At 33.2% G+C, this 21,160-nt stretch overlaps 2 protein-coding genes across 10 annotated transcripts in view; one reads left to right on the top strand and one right to left on the bottom strand.

The window, feature by feature from the left end:
* LOC143240608 (uncharacterized) overlaps positions 1–8,682 on the bottom strand; it is an 83,850-nt gene extending 75,168 nt beyond the window's left edge. For 3 of the 9 annotated variants that reach the window (XR_013021858.1, XR_013021857.1, XR_013021859.1), the window contains exons 1-2: positions 8,454–8,678; positions 1,584–1,813 (exon numbers count right to left, since the gene is read on the bottom strand). The gene's annotated coding sequence lies outside the window, so the exon portion shown is untranslated. Of the gene's footprint in view, positions 1–1,583; positions 1,814–7,074; positions 7,111–8,453 lie in introns of all 9 variants that reach the window. The other 6 variants (XM_076483319.1, XM_076483325.1, XM_076483320.1 and 3 more) reach the window with 5 other exon arrangements.
* A 5,875-nt stretch (positions 8,683–14,557) lies between these two features.
* The window catches only part of LOC143239193 (bestrophin-4-like), a 47,940-nt gene continuing 41,337 nt past the window's right edge, over positions 14,558–21,160 (top strand). The window contains exon 1 of the mRNA XM_076480070.1: positions 14,558–14,632. The gene's annotated coding sequence lies outside the window, so the exon portion shown is untranslated. The remainder of the gene's footprint in view (positions 14,633–21,160) is intronic.

Raw genomic sequence — 21,160 nt, 5'->3', positions numbered from 1 at the left:
TTTTACATAGAAGAGCGAACAACGTTTCGACCTTCTTCGGTCATCGTCAGGTTCACAAAGAAAGAGGTAACTGACCGGAAGCTGACCACATGTTTGAAAGGGAATTGTGTAACTGAGTGTTGGAATGTAGAGGGCAGTATTAGATGTTTGAATATATAATTTTATTTATTTTATTATATTAATATAGGTATAAAGGCGTTCCTTTATATTGGTTTATTTTGGGTTTAAGTTGTTGTATGAGTAAGGCTTCTTTAATTTTGTGTTTGTTTATGTTTGTTTCTTTATTTATTTAGTATTTGAGTGTTTTCTATGGTTATGTTGTGTTTATTTGACTTGCAGTGTTCGAAAACGTGTGAAGGTGACTTTTTTATGTTCTTTGAATCTGGTTTCCATTTTTCTACTTGTTTCTCCAATATAGAAGTCGTGGGAGTTATCACATTGTATTTTGTAAATAATGTTGGTGTGGTGTTTGTCAGTGTAGTTTTTACATAGTATAGACCTCAGTTTTGTGCCTGGTTTTTGAATAAATTTGGTATTAACTGGAATGCCATATTTTGTTACTAGTTTTTGCCAAATGTTGGTTATTTGTTTGCTGATGTCAGGAATATATGGTATACAGCAGTATATGGTTTCGTGATTTTTTGATTCGTGAGATATATTTACTTTAGTTGGTTGATTTTGCTTTCTGTCTGGGTGTGTGTGTATAATGTTTTCTACAGTTTGCGGAAGAAACTTATTGATGTTGATGAAGTATTGTTTTATTTTGTCTAATTCATCGTTAATTTTATCTGGTGAGCATAGTTTTATGACTGTGTTTATTTGGTTTCTTAGTAATTTGAGTTTTTTGTTTTGTTTCATGTGCTGAGTCCCAAGGAATGTATATACTGGACTATACAAGTTCATGGAAGAGAAAATATAGTTTGTTTATTAAAAACTGAAAACCTTCACAATATTAAAACTTCCAAGAGTGCTTAGCGATTCACTGCTACACTCTTTCTTGGATGCATGGTTTCTGAATTTAAGTATAATTAAGTGATTTGATGTCACTCAAGAAATCCTAATGTGAATCATCATGAAATGAAAACATTTAAATGTAAAGTTAGTTTCTTCAAAAGCAAATGATGTTTGTTGTATTCAACCAAAATATGTTATAAAAGATGAATAAAAAGAACAATAATATATATACAATTTTAAAGCCAACAGTGCAAAATCAATGTAGTTTTACCCATTTGATTTATTGAAACATAAATTAGAAATACACTTTCATCATAACAACGTACCAAGAAGAGCTTTTGATCTCCTGTATGAATTATTTTATTATTAAAATTTGGTTAGCATAAAATAAGTTGGTGGATAAAATTCCATTTAGTCTGCGAGAACCATGAAAATTAGTTTCTTATATCCAACCAATCAAAATGTGGTGAGGCACTTTGGGACCAATAAGAATGAAAGGTTTTTCTATTTTCTACTTTGTTCATTGTGGTCAGGTACTTTTGTTTATATTGTGCTTTCATGAAAGTAGAATGAAAAGGCTTAAGTTACATAGATTACACAATAAAACTATAAATGAAATAAGTGCTTACATGCTACCACCTTTATTATTTCTTAATATTTCTGTTCAGTGCACTCAAATTATTCATTACTTGGTCCTCTTTGTGACCTCTTTCCAGTGGTTCTTACAAGCTTCAGTTTAGTCCATTTCCTTGATGATACATTTTCAAATACTTTGTTGAAAAAAGCCAGAAGAAACTCCAACATCATGGTCTAAAAATGTATGGCATTGTTTGGAGAAGTCAGAATCCATCAAGCTATGCTTCAAAATTCAAGAGAGAAAAAATTCTATTATTCTTATGAATGTTTTTCATAACACATTCATAAATTTCAAAACCAAAAAAACAATTTAAATGACAAGAAAATATAACATTTTCATATCAATTTGGTTGTGTATAGAACTTACACAGTGAAAGGAATTTTTATGGTACTATCTATGTTATATGGTTAAAACAGTGAAGCCCTATATACTTGAATGTATCTATGTGAATGCATTTCCTGATGTTTTCTAATATTTTGTCTCTAATAGGTTTGCATATTTTTTTCTATATTTATGTTTCTAACAATTACAGCATAATGATATATTAAAAATATTCATAGAAAGAAAAACATACAATATACAAGTATACAACAATGCATTTTTGTAGTACATGTTAATTGTATCCCTGACCTTGCATAATCTTTATTCAAATAGTTTACTATTTTCATTCAGGTACTTTGATTTATATATATTTATATACTAGCTGGAGTACCCATCCATTGATCAGGTGAAATAAAAATGCATATTTAACAAAGAATAGGAAATTGTTTTATTTTTTCTCAACATAATAAACATTAAAAGTATAATACAAATGCATAAAGGTACCAGTAATGAAAAGAAAGGCATGATGTTTTCAAGAATTTTATCAATATGAAGTTAAATGGGGGTCCAACCTCCCCAACTTTCCTCATGCCATCCTGTATCATGGTATCAAGATTGGTACTGATTAATCAAGAAAGTTGGAAACATATAAGGAATAAACACACAGATATTGACATTTATTTATACATATTAACACACACAACATCTAGATGATCAGTATCATAAAGATGTCTCTCTAATGTAAACTATCTTACTCAAAGTCAATCTAACAGGAATTGCCCCTAGTACAATAACATCCTCAGTATAAGAAAATCATTAAGAGATAGCGTAAGAGGAATAATCATAATATTCTGAAAATTACACCACCATAACCCCAAATACAGTTGGAAGGAATAATGCCTGTGTGAGGACTTACGTTCATTGGTTTGTCTTTGAATCTAAAACCCAGTCACTGGGAACCAGCATCCATACAGTGATAGAAAGAGAGATTCCAAACTAAGGGGTGAACTGCAATTTTGACTCCTCACTCAAGTGACAACATCCCCTCAGATAAATCCATACAGAAAATAAGCATCAGATTGGAGGTCATCTTGTCATCTAAGCAGCACATCACTATTCTACTTTCAACTGAATGATTTTACCATTATTTGTATTGCATATCATTATTACATTCAGGAGAATGCCTCTATTGTCCACCACCCCAATGGTTTGGAACTGGAAAGTGGTAAGGACTCCCAGACTCCACTAGAAGAAAACATGGGGTGGAGGGTAATGCAGTGGAGACTCTGGATGAATGTCAGCACCAGAGACAGTGCAATGGGAGACCACAAAAACCCTATTTTGAAAAGTAAACTACTCCTGATTTATTCAATCCAAGAAATGAGAGAATGGGCAGTTATCCCATACTGCTTTACCCATGAAGTCCATGGGTTAATATGGTCTGAAACAGACATATGAAAGAAGCAAATATATAGTGTGCATTTGGTGTCTATTAAACTTACATTTTTAAGTCATCATGGCATGAGAGTGTTGATTTGACTAGTTTAACTATACCTGGACAAGTATCACTTTGTTTCACCTCTCCAGATCCTCAGATTTGATTCTCTCATCTACAGAAAGTATCCTTCAGATGTTTTCTTTCCTTGCACCTGTTCCTCAGCTTACTCAATGTGGAATTCTAGCTAAGCTTGTTAGCAGAGAGAAGTACTGTATCAGAAATAATAATTTTCCTATACTGAAAAGATATTTCTGATAAATACTTCCTTCCCCTCACATTTCCCACCATTCCTCCTTACTCACTTCCACAACTTCCATATTCTGTCAAACTTTGAAGTGATAATTCCGTAGAAATGCATAGAGAAAGTCAAATGTGTCATATAAGTGTGCTACACTCTTATCCGTAAATGTGTGATATATGATGATTTGCATGAGAAACACATCTTGGTTGGAGTTATAAGGCATCAAGTAAATCAAGGTCATCACATTTACAATATCTTGAAATGCTAGACAAGGATATATACACAGAGGTGGAAAAAGGTACACACCAAAACATCATCTGCTACCTGATACATCCATCCTATGTCCATTTACAGAAGGTATTATCCTTTCATGGTGTTCCAACACAGCAGGTAGAATAGTATGTATGATAATCACAGATGAAAAAGGAATAAATACAGATCCTGACTGGATGAATATACCTACACTCAGAGCCTGATATTACAAGAAGGAAAGACAGCCTTTGAAGTTTTTTGTTTTTTTTGTTAAGTATGTTAATGAGCATAATTAACAGGGATTTCATCTAGTTTGGAGTATCCTCACAGGAAACATACAGAATCTGAAAGCCGAAGAGACAGTGATGTGATACAAGTGAAAGTTTAAAAATGTATTTGGATTTTCCACATTCCAACCTGTAAAATGCCTTTCAATGGAAACTAAGCACAAAAAGCCAAAGACATTGGCAAATGTTGAATTTGGTGAGGTAAAGCCTAAAGTTCACTGTTAAAGTGATTGGATACATCACAGTAAACAAGATGGAACAAATGCAACAGTCAATTTGTTAATATTGTCAAACCATAGTCTAAGAAGCAGGATTCATTATAAGGTTTAAACAATCAAGACCTCATGAATGGTTCCACAAGTGCAAGATAATAAAAAACAGCCTTGACAGGATATAAAAAGTGATTCTCTTTGCAAGAATTAAGGTTAGTCAGGGCATGCAACACAATACGTGAAAAAAAAAAAGTGGTTGCTTTCCCTTGTAACCCATGTTGTAGGTAGGAAGGCCCTATCTGAATATAAGTAAAGAACCTTACATGAAAATCAATTACACAATGCATCAAGAACATAGTTTTCCAGACATTTTCTACTAAAAGTAGCAAATATGTCTTCAGAGAAAGATGATAAAGTAAACATGTTGCTAAAGGTTTGAAAGGAAGAGTAACTACAAAGAAAGTATGATTTACACCAAACCCACTTTGGACAATATCTAGGAATGAAATTAAGGGATGTAAATGAAAATCTTGGAACAAACCTGTAAGCAATGGGGACAAAACATTGATGGTTCCCATGGCATTGAAAGGTGAGACATAAGGTAGCTCTTTAACTTGCTCACTGGATATACAAGACAGTTTGGTATGAGAATTATTTAGTTTACTTGGTGATCTAGTATTTAGCAATATTTTGGCTTTCATAGCAAGAGTGTTAAGAGTTGGTTATTTTGAAAACAATGCATGGTTATGAAAAGTTTCTCTGTACGAGTTATATATTACGCATGTAGTTTAATTGTTGTACTTGGTTTTTATAACACTGTTTGCATAGTCTTACTTAAAGCTTCTAATTTGTCTCATTACATATAATATTTTTGTTACTAAATGGCTAGATATTTCTAGCTTTGTTGTTGTATGTTATAAATAGAGAGAGGAAGTAGATAAATTAGTTAAAGTAAAAATGAAGTTAGTCTACATGATTTTCAATTTAGCTGTGCTAAGCATTTCTTAACTGAGTATCACAGTTTGTATTGTAAAAACAAAGATAAAGAATAGTTTGTCTTGTCCAAAGATGTTCTAAGTAACTGAACCCACCTTTGTAGATTTTGGTCAAAAAAAAGGCAATTATTTAAAGTTCTGGATAGAACTGTGATAACCAACAGTTATAATGGTTATTTTAAAGTGAGTTGAACAGTTTGTATTGTAATAACAGAAATAGAGAGAAATAATTAATTTTATAAATTGGTTCTAAAGTAATTGAATCAGCCTGTGTGGACTTTTGATGCAAAATAAAATTATATAAGCTTCTGGATACAACTGTGGTAACCCACTAGGTGGCATAGGTAAATTTATCACTGATTGTATTGCAATAACAGAGTAGAGTTGTCTTGTCAATTGGGTTAAAAAGTAATTGAACAAGCCTGTGTTAAAGCTCTGGATTCACTGTAGTGAGCAACAGTGTACCAAACTTTTGTACCAACATTTAACTTATCTTGAATATACATTATTTTAAAACAAGTGGGTTGTGTGATGTTTGTCTACCATTGAAATTTATCACTAACAAGTCACAGACACCTATTTAAATGATATAACCCACATACAAAACCTGACACTGCTACAGAAAAAAACTGAGATATTATGAACATGGAACAAATATATCAAAAAGGGGCGTCAAAGATAAATAAAATATAGAATACTAAATGAACTAACATTAAATGATAGCCCAATGAGGTTGAGAGACAGCAAAGGATAAACATTGGTAAGAATGGAAAAAAATACAAGCAACCCAGAAAGAAAAACCAGCTCTTCTAACGAAAAACTAAACAATAGCCACCTGCAAAGCCACAAACAATGAATATGAAAAGTGGATGTTTAAGGCTGATGTAGGAATTATGATTGTGATAATTGGGTGAGTTCCCCATGAAAAAGACAAGAAACAAAGAAAAACAAAGTTGGGCTATCCAAACTGGACTAAGAACCCAACACTTTATGGAATTGGTTTGCACATGTGGATGAAGACAGAAAAGATTCTCCTAATTTTGACTCAAGTCATCCACTGTCAAAGAAGCTAGACTGGGAAATGAAGCCATTAATGTAAAAAAAGCTAAGAGTTTGTTTGTCTTTGCAAATATAGCAAATTAAAGCACAATGTACACAGCTTGGCTTTCAACAAACAAATCTGACTTGTGGCAGGAAAGCATATTTTAAATAGTTGTCTTAGTGAAATATGCCACTTGGATGGTAAAAAAATGGAGAACTTTGGATAAGGTGATACATATAATGGAAATTCAAAACCAAAAATAGCTAATTCAACAAGAAGAGGCTCACAGTATTTCCACAGTAAGTTTAAGTAATTTTAATAAAATTTTGATACAATGAATACATTTGAACTTTTTAAAGTTTTCTTCATGATAAATATAGTGAAATATTTGTATAAACATATCTGATTTGTTCATAACTCAAGACTTTTTATATCTGTTGTCAATTTTAAACATATCATACACTGCTACTATTGATTCTTCAAGCTACAGATCCTGCACATGGTTGTAGTAACTGTAAGTTATTGATGTATAAATCACACTTCTAACATTTGGTATATAAAATTGTTCCTTGCTTTTGATTGTTTAAAGGTTTTTAGAACCATAACTAAAATGTTGAGAAATACAATATACTTACAATTGATTTGCTTTAAGCAATCCATGAACTTTATCTCTGGTGTATGAAAAAAAATTAAAGGAACTAAGGAAGTTTTCACAACTCTGTAGAAAGGTATATTTTCTACAATTTATACAATTCACATTTTAACAGCTCCTAATGGTATACTACAGCAGATTTTGGTGAATTTTTGATAATTTTAATTAACAAGTCAAGAAGCATTTAAATTATTTTGTCCCAATTATTTGCAACTGCTAAAAATATGATTGTAACAGTAAACTGGGATTAAACCAAATGCCAAACTTATTTTATTTTTCATGTCTTTTTCATATTTTACTTCTATTCAGTGCAATCTTATGAACAATACTGTAATAATAATATCATGCATGATAACAAAGTTTAACATAAGTTTAAATAAAATATTTTTGTCATTACTGGGTTTTCAATTTTGTCTCTATTTTTTTCCTAAAATACTGTTGTTTTTATCTAATTATTCAATCTTCAAAGTATAACAGTATAACAAGGGAACATTTGGTTCACCTAGGTTACCACATTTTAACTATGACACTACTCTAAACTACACATAGAAACTCCTTTTCCAATATCCAACCCTTACTTTATAAAATATTCACCCAACCACCTTTATATGTTATGACTTCTGCTCTACATATAGACAAGATATTTTGTCAAGTCAATATCATTCTAGAAACATACAACTTTAATCATAATCATGCTTAAGTTATCTATATTTTAAACTTCTATCCTCCGGATTTATGGATTTCAAACATCTATCTTAAAATCCTCAATCATGTCTCCCATACCTACCTAAGTTTTTATCCTCTCCTGCAAAAATATGTAAAAAATATTTCAGCCTAACATAATAACCCCTTAAACCAGCAATCATAATATTACTTGCAGTAGGATCTCTTCTATGTGTCCTACTAAATAAAGTCAATTCTTAAGATTTACTTTTAGTTTAACTGAAACTTAATTTTAAGCTTAATATTAGATCATGTCCTTGGGCTTGTTTTCTGTTACTAATACTAACGTTGGTAACTGATAATGTTAGTAATAATAATACATGTATTGACGTTAATACTGTATAATAGCATGGGTAGAGTGCAGGCCTATATTATTACTAAACGCAGTAAGTCACAGACAATAATATTACCTTTTAGCTCGTTAAGATAACTAAGTACCGTAACGCTATGCCTATTTAAGTTATAATATACAGTTATTGTTGTTACTAATATTAAAACTACTGAACTATAGTATAACGATTACGTTTCTTTGTTATGAGAATTTTATAGATGAAGTAGATAAGTTTACGCATCATATGACAAGTTATTACTTAAAGATAACAGTAGCAAACTATATCTTATTTCATTTTCAATGCTTACATTTTACAACACGATGCTCGATATTCTAGGCCTACCACGTCGACATCAATGTACTCTTAAAAATATCGTCTGCTATAGTAAAATATTTTGTGCCAGATGGCGGAGCAAAGATTGAAACCGCCCATACACAAGTATGTACGAATGGAGAATTTTTAATTTGTTTGTTTGAACTGAAGCGCAAAGCTATACATTGGACTACCTGAGCTCTTCTCACCACGGGTATCGAAACTTTGTTTCTAGCGTCATAAGTCTGTAAACATACTCTTGTGACACTGGGGAAGGGGAACATTTTGTCTAAACCTAAATGAGTTAGCAAATGTCCTGTTTGATCCTATGAAGCCATAATGGCAAGCGTCAGCTTAATTAAATCTAATTATGTTACCTTGAATAATATGTAATGTTTTAGTCATCCTTTTAACAAAGACGAATTTCCTGAAAACTGCAATATCATTATATGAATAAACTCTCTTTATTAACCTCGTTGCAAAATTGTATTGGAAACAACTTCCCACATGTACTACGGTTCATAAATTAGAGACTACCATTCAGTCTCTTGTGCAAAAGGTGCCTAGAATGAAATATAGTTAACATGTAATGTCAGTCTAAATCTGTAGGTTACTTAAATATCTTCCAAATTATGCATTTAGTCATATTTAATTCCAAAACTTAAAGTTTAAGAATGTCAGAACTAAACAATTATGACTTTGAAAACGGGGGCATGTAGCTCTTAAATATTGTATTTTGTGGCTATTATATAATAACGTTCAACATTAAATAGTATTCTACAGGGTGGACGTAAGTCCCTACCCATCCATATGTTATTATGTTATGTTCAATTACGCATGTATTATAAATGTGTTTCTTTTTTTTTCAGCTGTTACCGCGGCATTTGGAACAATAACCCCTGCTATGTTGAGAAAAATGTCTCACAGAACATGGCGTCTCATAATATTATGCAATGAGAATGAGAGACAGCACACAGATACACTGGATGTATAAGATATATGGATTACGGGCCACCCTGTACACAAAATGACATATTTCTTGATCTTGTACCGAAAAAGTATTTTAAAATTTTTCCTTCACTGCTAGAATTATTACCTATTTTTAGTTTACTCGGAAATAGACATAATCTAACAACTGCATTGCTGCAGAACTTCAAGAATCCTTTGTTGTTAAAGATTGACTTTTCCACATTACGACACAGTTTGAGCCAAGAGGGGATAAAAATCTTTTCTTATTACAAAGAATCACACAGAAAATGTGCACTGATTTTTTTTAAAATAACCAAAACTTGAGTACTTTCAAACAGTTAACTATTCTTCTCTCCTGAAGAAGAACAGCCAACTATTCAAAAGTGCTCAAGTTTTGGTTCTTTTTTTTATCATTGCATCCATAAAAACTTGTTATATAAGGCAACGAACAAAAGAAACTTAAGTTCGCAAAAAGCAACAAAAATAGGATAACTTGTTTGTGAAATGGGTAGAATCCACGATGTTCATCACAGAAATGGTGAAATATTGAAGAAACGTTGTCTGTAACCTTTAGCTAGGTTTGACAGAGGTAGCATAGTTTATCCAACTGAAGTTGGTGAGCTCTGCTGTATTGATGGCGTCTTGGCTCGGCATGGCCAGATGGTTAAGGAACTTGACTCGTAATCCGAGAGTCGCGAGTTCAAATCCCCACGGCACCAAACATGCTCTCTCTTTCAATCGTGGGGTCGTTATAATGTCACGGTCAATCCCATTATTCGTTGGTGGAAGAGTAGCCCAAGAATTGGCGGTGGGTAGTGATGACTAGCAGCCTTCTCTCTAGTCTTACACTGCTAACTTAGGAACTACTAGCGCAGATAGTCCTCGAGTAGCTTTGCGCGAAATTCAAAACAAATAAACAAATTGAAGGCGTCCTGGATTATTCCGTATATAAGCAAATATTTATTTTCAATGCTATTCTTTGTAGACGTCATTTAATGGAAGAAAATTTCACTTCTTAATATTTTAATAATTCCAAACAGACAGTGAATGTGGAAAAATATTTTCCGTAAGAAATGAAGCAGATTCAATCATTGCATGCTTAATATGACCTCCATAAATCTCAGAGCTCAATATTATTTTGACGTTGTTTTATTTTAGCAGGTTTCTTTAAGTTATTTGGTAAAAATAATTCGAAGTTCAGTTCGCGTAAACTATAACGAATGAACTTATTTCTTTCTTTAACATTTGGAAAAGCTTTAACTTTTTACATTGCTGTACGTTATTGTAGGCCTACTTTAGAATTGGCATTAACTAACGTAAAACAAATAAATTTACCTATACAACGTAACTCAATAAGAGCGATAGGAATCAGAAATACAAACACTTCGCGAAAATGCACTGGCTATTTCAACTATCTCTTGCAAAAAACTGTATCGTCAAACAACTCTGCACTTTCTTAACTATATTTTTGACTATCGACTAATTCTACTTTCTTTGTTTTTGAAAACTCACTTTCTAGCTAACCAAATGGTACATCACGGAACGTCGTAGTTATAAACTACGTTTATTTTAGGTCTTTCTAGAACTTCCTTAATCGTATTATCATATATCTATTAGCTAACATTGAAATTCAATAATATAGACTAATATATATAACTTAAAATAGTATTGTTGACTATATATTTTAGTTTGTTGATGTGTATTTTTGATTCTTTTTCCCATGTTATACGACTGGTTATGTAGATTCTATAAATTTTTATTGTTTTCTGGTAAAGCTTGTTGGTTGTTGCCAGTCAGACTCGTAAGGTAAGTAACTTTTATCAAATTCTGGTTTCAGTTTTGGAAAACTACTTGAAAAAAATAGTAAATGGTAGACTCACAAATAATCTTGAAACTAAATAAATACTCCCGGAAATACAAGATGGCTTCCAAAATGTAAGACGAACAATAAACCATCTCATAATATTAACGGAAGAAATCATACAAGAATTGAATAAAAAGACAATGCACATTCAGATACTTCCTATACGTTGAAAAACATTTTTGATAAACTGTGACATAATGGATCTAGATACAAAATGTTCAAATTGGGACTCCCATAGAAATTATTCGCCGGGGCTCTTATTGTGTGTTATCGAGTTTATTTTTAGTCAGTTGTAATCCATATGAATACTGCTGATGCTACGATCTGAAAAAGAGTCCAGTTTGGATATAATATATTAATAATTTGTTTTTTGATTAGGAACAACCAAGGAACTCCACCTCAACAGTATATATCGTCGCTGAGCAACAAAACTATCACCTGATAGTTCTTAGGCCAACTGTGGTGCAAATGTTAAATGCTTAATATTCGTGTTGATTTGTTGGAAAAGTTTGTCTGTTTATTATTATTTTTTTATACCTTCGATGATATAACAACAAAATAGTTTAATTCAGAAGTTTATTTCATGTTTAATGCTTATTATTTTTCGGCCATCTAAGATTAACTTTTAAGGAAAATTATCATGAGCCCATAGTTTTCATAGGCCCTAGATACTGTGTCTATTATGCCTAATAAATAATCCAGCCCTGATAACAACAAATTAGTTTATTTATTTCTAAACATTTTTTAAAAACTGCCTCCATTACAAATAGCTGTAAAGCACCTCTATAAATGACGCTAACTGCACAACACTAACGTATGTAATAAGCTTAGTTATATCATTTCATGGCATGCCCCCCAGTGGCTCAGCGGAATGTCTGCGAACTTAGAACGCTAAAAACCGGGTTTCAATACCCGTGGTAGGCAGAGCACAGACAGCCCATTATGTAGCTTTGTGCTTAGTTCCAAACAACAACATTTCATGGCGTAAACAAAATTTAAAAACAAACACAACACATTACCAAAACGTATCGGCAAATTCCCTAGAATCGTCTCGGTCTGTCTTCTTTTAATGGTATAATTACGATCTGTAGCTTTCTGTAATTGACAAACAAATTACAAGTTTGAAAATATAGTTTGCTTTGCACGTTATTAAGCACAAAATTACACAATAAGCTATTTGTTCTGTACCACCCACAAGTATCGAAATCCGAGATTTAGCGTTATAAGTCTAAAGACTTACCGCTGACTTACTAGGGGCATATAATTTATAACAGTGTATAAATGTATACTTTTTTGTTTTTCAATTTCGCGCAAAGCTACTCGAAGGCTATTTGTGCTAGCCGTCCCTAATATAGCAGTGTAAGAGTAGAGAGAAAACAGATAGTCACCACCACCCACCGCCAATTCTTTACCAACGAATAGTGGGGTTGACCGTCACATTATGACGCCTCCCCTGCTGGGAGGGCGGACATGTTTGGCGCGGCCGGGATTCGAACCCGCGCCCCTCGGATTACGAGTCGAACGCCTTAACACGCTTGGCCATGCCGGACCCTACACGTATACACTATAAATGCTAATAACAAATTCATGCTTTGAAAAACAAGTAAGTGTACATTTAAAAATGATACTAATGATAGAAAATAAAAAGGTATAATTTCTTGTTATTACTGTGTTCTCATCACTGTTCTGTAAAACTGATTTACATTGCCCACTTACAGTGTTTGAAGTAATATTTTTATATATACTTATTTACAGATAATGTATTAGTTGTCCTCCCTATAATATCTCTCCCCAGCACTTTCGTCTTACTTTATGTAAGTTCCATGTGACTTTTATCCTATTTTCTTAATTACGTGGATCTTTTTGTACCTCCTAATTCTACTGCTATGGTTCTGCAGATGTCAGATAGAACCATTAAACATTTCTTCTTTCGTAGGGTTACAAAGAAAAATTTAACATTAAAATTAATTCATATATATTAGAATATTAATTAATGTTAACAAGGGCTACTGGAAGTGTATTTTGATAGAGTAAAATCAAGGATTAAATAGACATATTACGAATTGGTTTCGTACTATACCAGTAAAATTGAAGGCAGCAGCAGTGTTTGTCAATCGACAGAATATTTATGTATGGATATTAGTCAAATTTTCCTTATTCCCTCTTTAAAAGGACTTTTACTTACACCGTTCTTAATTTATTTATAAGATAGAGCATGTTTGGAATGTTTATTCAATCTGAAACATTTTCACAAAGCTCCAGTATTCGTAAAACAGTACCAATAGAATTTCAATCGTTCTGACTCAGGAAAAGATAAACAAATAAACAAACTGGAAAACTATATAATCAATAGTTTTGTTATTGATTCGTCATAATTTTCACAAGGCTTTTGTATTAAGTCCTTCAAATATATAGTAAATTAAGTTTTGAAATATTATTTATAAGATATTTTATATTGATATTTGTTGATACAAAGTGTTTTTTTTTTCAGATTAATATAGATGCATGTGAAAGGCGTTGAAAGTTTACTCATGACAACAAAATCGCGTATCAATGTTATTATTTTATCCTTATGTTCTTTAGTTTGTAAAAAAGAATGCTTTCCCTTTTTATTTTTGTTGAATTTCGAGCAAAGCTACTCGAGGTATAGCTGTACTAGCCGTCATTATTTTGAAGTGATACATAAGAAGGAAAAAGCTAGTTAACACCACTCATCGTCTCTTTTTGGGCTACTTTTTACCGTAGAATACTGGGCTTAATTATCACTTAATAACCCTCCCACAGCTGAAAGAACGTGTATTTTCAGTGACGAAATTCATTTCCGCGCTCCGAAGATTTTAAGGCGAGTTACTTAGACACTAGAACATGCCAGGCCTACAGACGTGATATTTGTGGTAACTGTTACCTAAAAAAAGAATAGCATATTACTAGATGGTCTGATGAATGTCTCTATATTTTTTTTCAATTGTGATTCTAAAATATAGCTTGTTCTCTAAACTACCTTATTAGTAAAAATCTCTTTGCCGCAGAAACTGTAAGTTTCAATTAAGAAACATTTACACATCGGAAATTCAGAACAAAGTTCTGTACCGGTGATAACACATTTTTATAACTGTTACTTTAATACATAGAGAAACTTGCAAGGGTAATTTTATTTTAAAGTTTAATCGTTGTGATGTTATGGGTGTAATTACAACAAGTATTTTATGGGGAATAGTCCCCCAGTTACCATATTTTCCGACTGAGGGCGTTTTCAAATGTAAATTAGGTTTAACTGTTGAATTATCTTAATATTTATCACACAACTTATTTGGCATGTGTATATATTTGTAATGGGTCAGGTAAGATAGTAATTCAAAATGTTTGTTACTATTGTTAATAAATTATGTTACGAATCATTTTTATTTAGAATTATTGTTTATCGTGAGTCTTCTTTGTATGTTTTATATTGACATTTCATGTTGTACTGAAGTTGAAAGTGATGTGAATATTTTTGCTTACGTTATTTTATCTTTGATTTTAGTGTTTTTTTTTCACTTTGTTTTCGAAGGGAGTGAAGAGTGGATTATACAGTTTATTAGATAAAGTCTATATATCTTATGTGTGTTGTTATGTGGTGCATTGATGTTATAAGTTTTTCACTCTTATGTATGTATATATGTAATCAAGTGTGTGTGTGTGTGTGTGTGTGTGTGTGTAGCTTTTCTGAACATTTTTAGTAACACGGTTCCCCGCAGACAATCACCAAGGATGGCAGTGTTGCTTCATAGTTGCTATGTTGGATTCATATGCGTCACATTACTTTATAGTTAGCATTTTGAGAAGTATGTGTAGTTTGCATTATACTGCTGCTGTTTTCCAATATGTATTAATGTTTTCATCAGCGGCAGGTGCGATCAGTTAATTTAACTGACTGGATTGCAATTTGCTTTCGTTTGGTGTACAATATTGGTATGAATAGAGTCTACCAGCCTTCTCCCCCTATCCCCCTGTTGTTTTTAGCTGACAAGATATTTAGAGGTTAAATTCGCCTTGATTCTCATGTAATCTTAAACGCATCACGCAAATAATCAATTTAGCCCAAGAATAATCGGAAACATTGGTGACCGACAGATTTTAGAAATGTCTAGAATGAGGTGATTTTAAATTATAATTACAATTTAGCCAGTTGGTTGGTTAAATAAGCTTCCTGCTTGCAGTGAGAAGTAAAGGAACAAAACGATAGTAAGTTTTATTCTAGATGGTAGAGTGAATCATTCTGTTTTTTTATACTGTTAGGTATGTCTTGGCTGTCAAATGTTTTCGAGTTATTTTGCTTAAGTAGGTTGATTTTTACGACTGCTCAGGACAGATAATGCGAACTCTAAATGTAGACATACATTAAGCTATAAAGCACACGTGCCTGTGAAGAAACATTAAGGGGAAGAAGGTGACTAAACTGATGTTATTGCTTAGATAAACATTGAATTATTTTCACCAGATAATTAAAAAAACTCCAACAAAGAACAACGTTAAAATCATCTAATAAAACTTTGGCTAGACTTCTACTGTAATAATGGCGACTACGAAGTCAGAGACAGACAGGAATTTAGGGAACCATCTAAATGAGTGAGGCAAAAGAAAAGAACACGAAGAAGAATTTTATAGAAAGTAAGATCAAGAGAAAGAGATAGAAAAAAATAACAGAAGGTCAAGAAGAAAGAAACATAAAATTACGAGAAAGATCCAGGAATTTGAATACAGGAGGTGAAAGAAAGAGAAGTTGTATTTATTAAGGAATAATTTAATAATTAAAAATAAATCTGAAGACAAAAGTCGATGAAACAATTGGAGATCTATTGAGAAATTACAAAACAAGTTTGAAGATATGTAGAGGGACATCTGAGAAGAATACATAGGCTGTAATGACAAAATTAGCAAAATTGTTGTAGACGACAGAATAACATATTTGGGAAACGAATTATCAAATGGGAAGGTTAAACTAGCCATACTTCTTTCTACATCACTCGGGAACTGCAGGCTGTAAAGCCATCAGCTACAAATTAAATAATAGGAAAAGTTATTTAATTTATACCTGTTTCAACTTCATATGTTTCGGGTTACTGAAATACCTTCCTGGATTATTTAAGCCATAACACTGCAAATAAAGTTTGAGAACTTGGTTGGCCAAGTCATAATCTACATGTCAAAAAACCAAGAAACAAATTTCCAGAGTTAACAGGTGAAATAGTAAATAAGTTTTCTATCCTGCATCTTATTTGAAAGTACGAACTTTGACAACATTAAGTAACTTTCCAGCTGGAGCAAAGTTGCAGAAGAGGGTACGATAAAGGAAAATACCTTATCTGAGCTTTTAGAAGATTTGGAAGGGCTTGCCAGTTATCTTAAGTGGAATATCCTAGTGAAATAATGGATTCGTTGGTATGTGACCAATTTATAGACACTATAACAGACGAGTATGTGAGAATTATGCTGAAGCAACGATGGAGCATATCCTTAAAGGGAGGTTCTCCAGTTGGTGATGAAACTGTAATCCATTCAAGGTGCAGGTAACCTACTAATGGTACAATTTAAAGCTGTGGGAACATCAGATCCTGAAGAATTAAAACATCAGTTTCCCTTATCGATAATATAAAAGCATTGAAAGTGCTAGACAACTAGTTAAACAGAACAGAGGAAATAAACCATAGGACAATATGTGTTTTTAGAATAACGTGAATGAACATATTTCAAAGAACTGCAGGCAAAGCTGTAGGGAATAAGAACTCTTTTCAGAGAATACCAGAAAGAAGTAATCATCTTAGATGTGGGGAATCTAGTCGTTACAGTCAAGACATTAAAATAACAGGAATTTGTCAGACTTATGAGTCAAAGCTCAGATTTGAATACTCAATCTATCCGAAAGATATATAATATGCACACACATATAGAGTTACCTGTACTGTAGGAAGTTTCACTACACCTTATGATGTGTGGGTAATTGACATTGAGGAAGAGATAACATCGAGAACAGACTTTATGTAAAGACGTGGATGTGAGGATAGGGTAACTCAGATAGTGTCGCAGATAATGACAAGGAAATCTATGTGCACTACCCCACAATTAAAACTTATATTGTGAATAGAACTGATTTATTTAGTCGGAATTTAAAATAGTTATAACTTGTGACATAAACCAATCATTTTAATCCCAACTTCTTTCATCTTGAGAAGAATCATCCAACTCCTCAGCTACATCAAATACACTACCAGGGGATATAATTTAATTTCTTCAACTGCTTTTCATTATACCGAACATTCCTGAGAAACCATAACGCATGGGTAATATGAGTATAACGGCCAGCAACACAAGCACCATTTTGTCATTGAAACTACAACCTACCAGCATGAAGATCTGTCATCAGGTCATGTTGGATCCATCGATTGTTAGATTTTTTCGACATTTTGTAGGATTGTATTTTGGTGTGAAGCAGTCTGTTTTCTTTTTTGGTCCACGCATTGGGTAATTCGCCATTCGATAATTGTCTTTTGAAAGCAGCATTGGACCTCCTCTATTCGATGAAGCTCTCAGTATTAGAAAACGCCTGTGGTCATGAGACAAGCTTAAAACTGCTGCTGGTGCATAAGTGAGTTTACCATTGGCTTCTGTATAAACCCTTTTCCTTCTAACCTTTGACTCTGAATTTCATCTTGAAGTTTGAGAGGGTCAGCATGTATTTGACCACAGTATGATCAAGACTAAAGTTAAATAAATTGCATATTGAACTGAAATCTTTAAAAGAATCCAATATAGTAATCTGCCGTTTTGTTGAAAACTATATATAACATCTTCCATTGTTTTAATAAGCCATAAAAATACTTCTTCCTCTCGGCGAATTTTATTAATGATTTTTAATAGGCTAACCCCTATATGGGATGCCCGTTGCATCCTAAGTTCACCTCTAAAATTCATAAATGACAGTTTTGTGGAGGTAAACATAAGTAAAACTATTAAGCACTAGAATGGAAAAAGAAATCTTTACTGTAGCTGAAGAAAACCTTTAGCTAGTGGTCATAGGATTTTGTGATCATTGATTGTTTGTTTTTTAATATCGCGCAAAGCTACTCGAGGGCTATCTGCGCTATCCGCCTCTAATTTAGCAGTGTAAGACTAGAGAGAAAGCAACTAATCATCACCACCCACCGCCAATTCTTAGGCTACTCTTTTACCAACGAATAGTGGGATTGACCGTCACATTATAACGCCCCCACGTCTGAAAGGGCAAGCATGTTTGGTGCGACCTGGATTTGAACCCACGACCCTCAGATTACGAGTCGAACGCCTTTATCCACCTGGCCATGCCGGGCCTTCTTTGTGATCATAACATGGATTCTGTTTTTTAACGATCTAGTTTTTTAACTTATTGAAGGGCTTATAACGCTGAAAACTTGAGTTCGATATGCATATTGGGTAAACCACAAATAGGTCATTGTGTAGCTTTGTATTTAACGATGAACAAAACTCGAATTACTGAAAAATGCTCAGATTAGTATTGCTAGGATGATTTCAGGAATAGGAGAGTTGTCCAACTGTTATAGGTTAAGAGTACATCTCAAGAGTTTCTGACATTATGATCTTTGTTTTTTGCTTTCTTGCAAGTGACAGAGGGATTCGGTTTTCCAATATGACATTCCATCCAGGGTTCCCTATGTATTCCTAGCGGTAGTCTACTAAATTCTGAAGGAACTCCAAAGGGTATGTGACCAAGAGTTCAACGTTCAGATCTGGCCACTTACTGTAATTTTCGAGTGTCAATGCGTTGAACGGATACGTCAGCTAGTTTATAACATTTGCTTTTCTCAAGATGGCTGATATGGGTATTAAAACTTTAATTAAAATAAAGTACAGAACAACGTTTCGATCTAAGGCCATCTTCAGGTTAACATTTAGCTCATTTATTTCCAAACTTATTTTAGTGTACTTCAATAGATTGTTTGGTGCAGAAGTAACCTTGTAGTTAACCCTGAATATACTCCTTTTCAATTGTAAATGTGTTATAATAATATCAACCAATACCTTATTCGGTTCAAAGTGGAAAAAATCTCTTTTGGAGATCAGCATTGCGGACTGGCTGCTTCATTTTCTTGGTCAGTAGTTTAGCTTATGAACATTAGAGTGTCACTCTAGTCGAAAATACTAGTAGTTTTTATGTACAACTTGGATGAAACTCGTGTTTTGCATACAAAACGTTTTTTTTGGTTGCGGTATTTTGTATTTGAATGCACAAACTGTATAAAATGTAAAGGCAGTGATGTGTACATAAACTAATTAAAACACTTAATTGTGAAGTTTGGTACGTAGAGTTCTGCACGAATCTTATGGCAGTCTCAATGATTGCGAGGTTAAACTTAAGTGGATTAAACATGTTTCACAATACATGATACCCATTAAACATTTCTAGTGCATAAGATACTGAACCAAAGAATCTTATCAAATATAACAAAAAAATTGACTTATCTAGTAAGACACCAGGTCCAGTTATGCTTTCAAAAACTGGGTTTCGGGGGCAAATATTAAAACTAAACAGGGTGACGGTACTGGTATTTCTGTAAAGAAATGAAGGAATCCTCAGGCGAAATCTGAACTGCTATCTGAAATGATTCTAAGGTGTCAGGTCCATTCTCCAAATATCCTTTCCTTTGCAATTCATAGCACTATCCGCACCATCCTTACACACATAGGGATGTCATCCTCACTTCTCTAATCCAAATTTAATTTTCACATAGATTAATAACGTTAAGAACGCTTCGAAACACGTTGCTTTAGTTGTTACCTAAGTTAATTTTGTTTCTCTTTGTTATACTTTACTGACGAGCCTGAAAAAAATTTCGAGTATGTACTTAAGACTTAACCTGCAAAATCAAGACATTGTAAAGTATTTCTATGTATCAAACATTTATAACTACAACAAAGAGCTGCGAACATTGTAAAGTACAGTTGTATCTCGGTTCTCGAACTTAATCCGTTCCAGAAGGCTGTTCGAAAACCGAATCAATTTTTCCCATAAAAAATACTGTAAATTAAATTAATCCGTTAGACACCTCCAAAAATTACGCATTATGAAGCATTTTAAGTAAAAATATGGCTTATTTATACTTGTATAATAATACATGCAGAAAGTCAACCACAAAAATTATAAACACAATAAAAAAAAACAATAAATGAAAATTTAATTACACTTTACCTGTGCTGAGGAGAGCTGATGGCGTAAGTGAAAGGTGGTGATGAACGTGGAGAGTAGGAGGGTTATTATTGTTTGGAAGGGGAGTCACCTTTCATAAAAACGTCAGGTAATTCTCTTTCTGGGGTTCTTTTTCTTTTCTGTCTCTTTGCACCGCTGCAACCTGCTTGAGACTTACTTGACCTATTTCTCACTAAAAACTTATCTCATGAGGTTTGTTTCTCCCTGCATTTTAAAATGTTTCTGAAGTAAGATATGGCATTGTCATTGAAAAGGTTTATGCTGCGGTTTCCTTGAGCTTTGTCAGGGTGAAATTCTTCCACAAAACTTTGTAACTCTCCCATATTTCCACACATTTCCTTGATTAGTGAACTAGGAACATCATCACTTCCTTTCTTAAAGTTTGATATGACCTGCTGGTCCATGGGCTAAATGAGAGGAGTCGTGTTAGGGGGCAAGAGCTTTACAGTAATGAAACTGTACTCCTCCACCAACTCGTCCTCCAAGCCTGGTGAGTGAGCAGGTGCATTGTCCATCACAAGAAGGGTTTTGAGTGGCAACTGTTTTTCCGTGAGATAATTCTTTATACTTGGGGCAAAAAATTCATGGACCCACGACATAAAAAAATTGCCTGGCTACCCATGCTTTA

Source organism: Tachypleus tridentatus, chromosome 13 (genome assembly GCF_004210375.1).
Source record: "Tachypleus tridentatus isolate NWPU-2018 chromosome 13, ASM421037v1, whole genome shotgun sequence".
NCBI lineage: Eukaryota > Metazoa > Arthropoda > Merostomata > Xiphosura > Limulidae > Tachypleus > Tachypleus tridentatus.
The sequence above is the reverse complement of the archived record's forward strand: the minus strand, read 5'-3'. Positions and strand labels throughout refer to the sequence as shown.